General features: G+C 37.6%; 1 long non-coding RNA gene across 1 annotated transcript in view; it reads left to right on the forward strand.

Annotated features, from left to right (window-relative positions):
* LOC143019738 (uncharacterized) overlaps positions 1–8,772 on the forward strand; it is a 503,483-nt gene extending 494,711 nt beyond the window's left edge. Inside the window, exon 4 of the long non-coding RNA XR_012965859.1 lies at positions 8,719–8,772. This is a non-coding gene — a long non-coding RNA (uncharacterized LOC143019738). The remainder of the gene's footprint in view (positions 1–8,718) is intronic.
* The last annotated feature ends 420 nt before the right edge of the window (positions 8,773–9,192 follow it).

The following is a 9,192-nucleotide window of genomic DNA, read 5'->3' on the forward strand; positions in this document are numbered from 1 at the left end:
AGTTCCTAAACTGTTTTTAGTCTTCCCCCCTTATTGGGGAGCAGGAAAAATGGGTAAACACTAATTTGTACATAACTAAATAGAGGGAACATCTTCAGTAGTTTTCCGTAGATTTCTTAACCAATAGAAATTAATGATAACCTGGTCGTTTAAAAATTCATAGCTTAGTTTACATAAAACTGCCTTGACATGCTCTCATACATATACCAATTAACATACATACATAGTACATATATATATATATATATATATATATATATATATATATATATATATATGCATGCTAATAAGAACACGGGTACGTGTGTTCACTTATGCAAAGGAGACCACTTGGAAAAAGAAACTAACGAAGACTGAAGATGTAATATACGAAAGTGCTCTGCTTCGTTAGTCTCTTTTTCAAGTGGTCTACTTTGCATATATATATATATATATATATATATATATATGTATACATATATATATATATATATATATATATATATAATATATATATATATATACACACATATATATATATATGTATTTATGTGTATATATATATGTATATATATATATATACGTATGTATATATGTATACATATATATATATATATATATATATATATAGACATACGTATACATATACATTTATATATGTACATAATATTTATGCATATACATACACGGATATGTATACCCAAACATATACATATAAATGCACAGTACATATATACATATACAGTACATGTACATATACATACACACACACACACGTTTACCTGAAGTGAATTGCTAGTGGCAGCGAGTATCATTACAAATAATTTTCGACAGTCACCCATATATATATATATATGTATATATATATGTATATAATATATATATATATATATATATATATACTGTATATTTGCATATATAGATAGATATAGACACAGTTAACACATTCTTACAAAGTGCTCTATAAGAAAATACCTTGAAATCCCACCATCTACTGGTTCGTGACATCCATTCGTGACAACCATTCGTGGAACTTCCAAATTTCCACCATCTTTAGATATACGAGTATATCCCTCCGCTGAGTACCATTTCATGTTGGTATCCCTGGCTAGAACGTGACGTCCTTGCTCGCTAAATGGCATCATTCTCCCCTTCTGACACTACCTGTAACATATCAATAACAGTTCTCTGATAGGTAATGCTGAGCTTGACAAAGATGCTAGAAACATCACTGAACCCTTTACAAACGATCAAGCTACACATATACATGTCTGTCTTTATATCATCGTAACTAATATTTTAAAGTAGCACTCGCGTGACCAATAACAAGTTATTCTCGACTCATACATGGCCACTAAAAAGTTCAATTTTGACAGCATTCCTCATCAGCCACTTACGATTATCTAAATCCTTAAACAATGTCACTAAACTGAATATTGGACGATAGAATGATAAAACACCGTTCCTACAAAAAGGGACTCCTGACGAAACTATGAACACGTTTGACTAACTAGACCCTAACGTTATTCTCAACTCATACATGGCCACTAAAAAGTACAATTTTGACAGCATTCCTCATCAGCCACTTACGATCATCTAAATCCTCAAAGTGTCACTAAACTGAATATTGGACGATAGAATGATAAAACCCCATTTCTACAAAAAGAGACTCCTGAACAAACTATGAACTTCCTTGATTAACTAGACCCTAACGTAGCAGCATTTGGCAGCTCTGCGTATAAAGAATGTAGCAGAAGGGACTCCAAATGTAAAGTCCCGAAGTCGATACACCGCGACTGTTGGATTTTATTATTTGAAAGACATCACTGCAACTAATGACTTGCTCTATAATAGCTATAGTGGTAAAGTTAACAAAACCTCTTTCAAATGATAATATGTTTAACTAGTGGCGTTAGGGACTGTGTAAAACGGGCATACGGACTGTAGATTTTAGCTGATGCTCCCTTCAAATAGTCAACTCGGCCGAAGCTAGCCACGGCCGGGTTGATTCTTTCCATAATATGTAAGCATACACACTTACACACACACACACACACACACACACACACACACACACACACATATATATATGTATGTATATATAATATATATATATATATATATATATATACATACATACATACATATACCAACGGCTTTTTTCTCATTGCAAGGGAGATAGCCATAAAACAAAGACATAAAATCCACTCCCATCCATTCCATCTCCACATACTCCACTCCCATTTGTCCCACTCCCTCTTTCTCTTTTCCCTCTTCCTGGATGATGGGTCATCCCTGCATCTCGCCCACTGCCCTGGGTCAGAAGTAGTGTAGCAAGACACAGCACATCCACAGCAAGGCCGCTTCATTTAATCGGCGACCCCCCTCTCCGTCCCTTCATGCAGAAAAAGAGAAAACGATGAAAAATCTCTTCGGGCTGCGTCAAAATGTCATTCACACATACTCCCTCACCCCCCATCCCCCCACCCACTCCCTTCCATGCATCACAGCATCATCCGTACATAACCCTTCTCCAGTCACCCCTATCTTTTGTCTTCTCCCTTCTTCAATAGACAATTCCCTTTTTTTCTAATGCCCCTTTTACTCCATCCATCCATCTCATCCTTGGTCGCCCCCACATGTTCACTACTTCCACTTCTGTAGTCCGCACCTCCTTTACTAATCTTTCTTCACTCATTCTTTCCATGTGTCCAGATCATCCCAATAATATTTTATCAGTTCTATCTCCCAACTCCCTTTCCACCCCCGTTCTCCTCCTCACCTCCTCGTTTCTCACTCTATCCAGCCTAGTAACCCCTACTGTACTTCTTAGGCATTTCATCTCAAACACATTCAAACTCCTCTTCTCTTTCTTATGTTCCATGTTTCTGCCCTATACAGTACTGTTGGCACAATCACCCCTTCATACAACCTCCTCTTATCTTCTATTCCCAAATGTCTATTTCTCATATTTTTTAATCCACCAAGGCATTTACTTGCTTCTCTCAATCTAGATTCTATCTCCACCTTTACTCCTCCCTTTCCCGCCACATTCGTAACCAAGTTTCAAAAACTCTCCACTTCCTCCAGTCCTTCTCCCTTGATACTCGCTTCCAATTTGCTGCCATATTCTCTCTTGTACATCTCATCACCTTATTTTTACCTACACTTATCTTCAACTTCCTTCTTTCGCACACCTTTACAAAATCTGTCGCAAATTTTATTAACGCCACCTCTGATCCTGCTATAAGCGCTGTGTCATCAGCAAACAACAACTGGCTTATCTCCCATTTTTCCCCATTTTCTTTAACCATCTCCAATCCTGGCCCATTACCCTTGCGTTTAAAATGAACAGCCAAGGCGACATAACACATCCATGACAAAGTCCCACCACCTCAAACCACTCACTCTCTCCATTTCTAATTCTAACACAGGCTCTACTACTCTTGTAAAAGCTCTAGATTCCTCTTAACAGCTTTCCTCCTATCCCATATATCCGCAATACCTCCCACAGTGCCTTCCTATCTACCCTGTCATATGTCATTTCCAAATCCATAAAAGCCCAAAAAACATCCTTATCCTTTCCTGAAGATTTCTCATATATCTGTCTTACTACAAAAATCTAATTCACCCAGCCACTACCTGTCCTAAACCCACACAGTACTTCACCAATTACTCCCTCTGTTCCTCTCCTAATCCTCTCAATCAAAACCCTCCCATAAGCCTTCCCAACTACTCTCAACAAACTGATCCCTCTGAAACTACTACACTCACACTTGTCACCTTTTCCTTGTAAAGTGGAGCTATACAGGCGCTCCTCCAATCCGCCGACACTCTATTTTTTTTTTAACAAAGATTAAACAACCTCACCAGCCAGTCCACCACCATTTTACCCCTCTTTTTTTAGACGCTGAGCATGACACCCATCCAATCCAGGTACCTTACCTGCTCTCATCATTTTGATAACTATTTTCACCTCATGTTTCCTTATTTCTCATCCACTTTCCTCATTCATCATTGTCATTTTCTTAACGCTTCCCACCGCAACCACCTTTTCTTTCCTATCCTCCTTCACATTTAACAACTCCCTAAGATACTGTGCCCATCTTCCTCTTACTGCCTTCTCTTCCATTATCATATCTACATCTACACCCTTTACCTTTTCTTCTCTACTTGATTCGCCTCCTCTTCCTCTCCTGATTTCCATCCAAATCATCTTTTTATTACTTTCTTATTTTCTGTCATATTCTTACATCATTTCACATCTGCTTTTCTCTTTGCCTCCTTTATCTTATGCTTTACTTCTCTTCTCTTTTCTTTGTACCCCTCATAAGATTCATCTAAGTTTGTAACCAATCTGTGAATGCTCGCTTCTTCTTTTCAACAATCTTCTTTGCTTCATCATCCCACCATCCACTACCCTTACTTCTATTTCCTCTCGTCCTCCTTGTTCCACACACCAACTTTGCACATCTTGTGATTCCCTCCTTAAACGATCCCCATTCCTTCTCCACTTCTAGTTCTAATATATCCTTCACTCCTTCCAACTCCTCTCTCAGCTTCTCTTTGTACTCCTTTTCTTTCTCATTTAAACAGTTTACTTCAAGCACCTCCCTACCTTCTGTCCTTTTCCTCTTTCTCTATCTATCCTCCACTCTCAACCTACCTTCCACCAAAAAATGAATTGATATACCTCCACTCTCTCCACTTAGAACATGTACATCCAAAATTCTTCCTGCTCTTCTCCTGGTTACCACTAAAGTCCATTATAGCCCTATCTACCACCCTTCATCCACCATCCTCTCCCATGTGTACTTATGTTTGGCTTTCTTCCCAAACACTGTATTTGCTATCATCAACTCTCCAGACACATTACAATCATGTCTCTACTACGACTTTTTCCTGGAACTCCGCACCTTCCAACCACTCCGCCTATAGGTTCATTTCCTACCCCAGCATTAAGATCTCCCAGTGCTACTACTATCTATATATATATATATATGTATATATATATATATAATATATATATATATATCATTATTATATTTTTTCACATCCGACCAAGCTATGGACCAAAAGGTCTTCTATCGGCATGCTCTGCCTTTGCAATCCTTTGTAATCCTTTGTATGTATATGTGTACGTATGTATGTGTGTGTGTGTGTGTGTGTGTGTGTGTGTGTGTGTGTGTGTGTGTGTGTGTGTGTGTGTGTGTGTGTAAGTAAAGCAAATAATAGAGTACCAGGAGGTGATAGTTTTATTTTGTGATTACCGCCAGTGACATTTAAGTAAATTTACGGCGAACAATGGCTGATATAACAACCAGTTAGATTAAAAGATAATAAAGTTAAATGAACAAAACATGCATATTCAAAATTGGCTGATGTAAATGAACAAGAATAGGCACAATGTAAGTGAAACTTGTAACATCAACGGAAAATCTTTGTATGGTAACTTGCATCAATCTGGTTATTAATAAATATATCTGAAAAGGTTTTAGGAAAATGCAAGAAAACGTTAAATCATAATCACATGATATCAAAGTTAGATTATTGCAACTCTATTATAATACCAGACCACATAATACACAAAAAAGAGGTACGAGTTTTATGAAAAAAATATGACGGAATCGCTCATGAATTAAGAGCTCCCCACTGGCTAACAATAACTGCAATAATCAAATATGAAATAGGCGTACTCACATATGATAATAAAATCTAGGAAACCAAAGTGTTTAAATGACAAAGACACCCCATATCATCGACAGGTATATATAAGGCATGAATCAAATTGGAGAAACAATATTTGAAAACAGGATTCCAAGATTATGGAACATGCTCCCAATAGATTTGAAATATACTGTACCTACAATAAATCCCCCCCCACAGAATTTTATACTTTAAAAGATTTAATCTAAAAAGAACTCGAAATTGTTGATGCTATAGTGTAGACTGGTAGAAATACTCAAAGATTTTTTTTTTTCTAAAGAAGGCACATTGACCTTTGAACTTGAAGGTTATCACGGAAGTTTTCGAATTTATATTGGCTGGTATTTTTTCACAAAACAGTTTACACAGAGCTGATTTCATTTTTTTTTTTTTTTTTTTTGGACAAGTTACTAGATTCACCAGCTAATGTGCTAGTAAAAACTCGTATAAACTCGGATTCTAATGATTTCTGCGATAAAGTCAAACATGTTCAACTTGACCGCTGGCGTCTAGCATGTAACTCGCTGATTTTAACAGCAGCCTCAGAAGATGTATCATGTCAATACGGACGTGAGTGATTTTTCGGACTAATATTTACGGTGGATATGCTATTCGTCCTCAAGCTTTAGTTCTGTGGACTAGGTCGTGTAAAGGAGGAGCAATCTGGGCGAATTTAGTACTAAGAAAGAACTAGGAAAGACCTGGTTTATTAACAGAGTAGTTAACGAATGGAATAAACTTGGTAACCATGTAGTGAACGCTGAAATATTTGGCTGTTTTAAGGAAAGAATATGTATATGGATGGAGGTGGCAGGTGGTAAGGGACATGGAACTGACTAGTGTAGGCCTTATGGTCTCTTATAATCTGTTATTGTCTCCATTCTTATGTTCTTAAAAGGAGCTGCTACAAATCAATATTCACATATTTTGCTGCCCAGATGAAGAAAAAATAAATACAAAATAGGGTAAATTAATTAACACTGGACTTCAGTGCCAGTTAAATTTTTAAAATACGAGAAGATTAAAAACTATTCACAAAGGACTGTGCCAACGGAATGCCAAAACACTGAAGAACAATGTGTTGACACTTCTCGGGTATATGGAAAATTATATTATTATTTGGGTATCAGGGAGATACAGTCCAACTGTTACTTCCAAGTAGTGCTTCCTAGGCAACACAAATGACAGTAGTGAACCTACGATGGGCTTAGCAAGTAGGTAATGGATACATTTTTTCTTGTACCTCTTAAGGGTCAAGGTTGGCTCTACTGACAGAATCATCTCTAAGTAGGAACTGAAGTAAAAGTTAAGTAATTTTGGTATCACATTGAAATAGCAATAAAGGAAATGATTAAAGATGGAAAAATAGTACTCTTCATTTGTTTTGTGTTTCTTCATCATAATTATATGTTTCAACTTCAAGAACTCCGAGAGAAACTCTTTAGTACAGTGGTTCCTAGACTATCTTGCCTGACGCCCCCTTTTAGCTTGCAGCGGACCCGCACGCCCCCACTCCCTCTTTTGTTCATGTGAAATGATTCTTGCATTTACTTCTTAGTGTTGTTCAGGAAAACAGATAGAAAAACACACTGTGAGTTCATGAGAATTGAAGTCTCCCATCAACGCGTAAACGTTTTGACGCTAGCGACTTTATCGGTTAGAGCAAGAAATGATTCTTGTATTTGTTTCCTAGCATTGTTCAGGAAAACAGAAAAACACCTTGTGAGTTCATGAGAATTGAAGTCTCCCATCAACGCGTAAACGTTTTGACGCTAGCGACTTTATCGGTTAGAGCAAGAAATGATTCTTGTATTTGTTTCCTAGCATTGTTCAGGAAAACAGAAAAACACCTTGTGAGTTCATGAGAATTGAAGTCTCCCATCAACGTGTAAACGTTTTAACGCTAGGGACTTTATCGGTTAGAGCAAGAAATTAATTCTTGCATTTGTTTCCTAGCATTGTTCAGGAAAACAGATAGAAAAACACCCTGTGAGTCCATGAGAATTGAAGTCTCCCATCAACGTGTAAACGTTTTAACGCTAGCGACTTTATCGGTTAGAGCAAGAAATGATTCCTGCATTTGTTTCCTAGCATTGTTCAGGAAAACAGAAAAACGCCCTGTGAGTCCATGAGAATTGAAGTCTCCCATCAACGTGTAAACGTTTTAACGCTAGCGACTTTATCGGTTAGAGCAAGAAATGATTCCTGCATTTGTTTCCTAGCATTGTTCAGGAAAACAGATAGAAAAACACTCTATGACTCCATGAGAATTGAAGTCTCCCATCAACGCGTAAACGTTTTAACGCTAGGGACTTTATCGGTTAGAGCAAGAAATGATTCCTGCATTTGTTTCTTAGCATTGTTCAGGAAAACAGATAGAAAAACACTTTGTGAGTCCATGAGAATTGAAGTCTTCCATCAGCGTGTAAATGTTTTAACGCTAGCGACTATATCGGTTAGAGCAAGAAATGAGTCTTGCATTTGTTTCTTAGCATTTTTCAGGAAAAAAGATAGAAAAACATCCTGTGACTCCATGAGAATTGAAGTCTCCCATCAACGTGTAAACGTTTTAACGCTAGCGACTTTATCGGTTAGAGCAAGAAATGATTCTTGCATTTGTTTCTTAGCATTGTTCAGGAAAACAGATAGAAAAACACCCTGTGAGTCCATGAGAATTGAAGTCTCCCATCAACGTGTAAACGTTTTAACGCCAGCGACTTTATCGCTTAGAGCAAGAAACTGGTGACAAAAAGACCGCATGTCCTCGAGGCGAACTGAATCGCCCAGACCGGTTTTCATTGTCACTAGTGCTACACATTGACGCCTTTTTACACTGTCTGCATCCCAAATATCTTTTTGTTTTGAGTTTAGGGTAGAGCGGGAGAGTGTAAGGTGATAACAGATTCACTTGTTTGTCACCGTTTCCCAGAATACCTAAAAAAAAAAAAAAAAAAATGCCGTTATGTTAATGACTAATTACTCATAACGTCTATGGATGATGCGACCAGATTTTGTATATAACTTTTTTTCCAGGTTTCTGGAGTTCTGGCTCTTTCCAGAAGAATCATGTGCCGACCATGATGAGGTAAAGTATGAATGAATATAATACCTAAAAAAAAAATTGCCATTTTGTTAATGACTACTAACGTCTATGGATGATGCGACCAGATTTTGCATATAAATATTTTTTCCAGGTTTCTGGAATTCTGGCTCTTTGCAGAAGAATCAAGTGCCGACCATGATGAGGTAAAGTATGAATGAACATGTAAAAGAGCCGTCAAGGGTTCCGTCAGTTTCAACACGCGCAAGCAGGTTGAAGTAACTTGTGTAACCTGCTTGAGTGACCCCCGGGCACTTGGTTGTATACGGGTTTTCAACAGGTCCTTGAGGCTGTAGTGGAATTATTATTCTCACATAGGAAGAACTTGGACGTAAATCCGCTACCGTGCGCAAATGACCCACTGCTCTATCTATGAAGACAAACGGCTGCTGAATTTGGGACTCTTT

The sequence above is a fragment of the Oratosquilla oratoria genome, chromosome 38, assembly GCF_046742065.1.
Source record: "Oratosquilla oratoria isolate Oo_2021 chromosome 38, ASM4674206v1, whole genome shotgun sequence".
In the NCBI taxonomy this organism is placed as follows: domain Eukaryota; kingdom Metazoa; phylum Arthropoda; class Malacostraca; order Stomatopoda; family Squillidae; genus Oratosquilla; species Oratosquilla oratoria.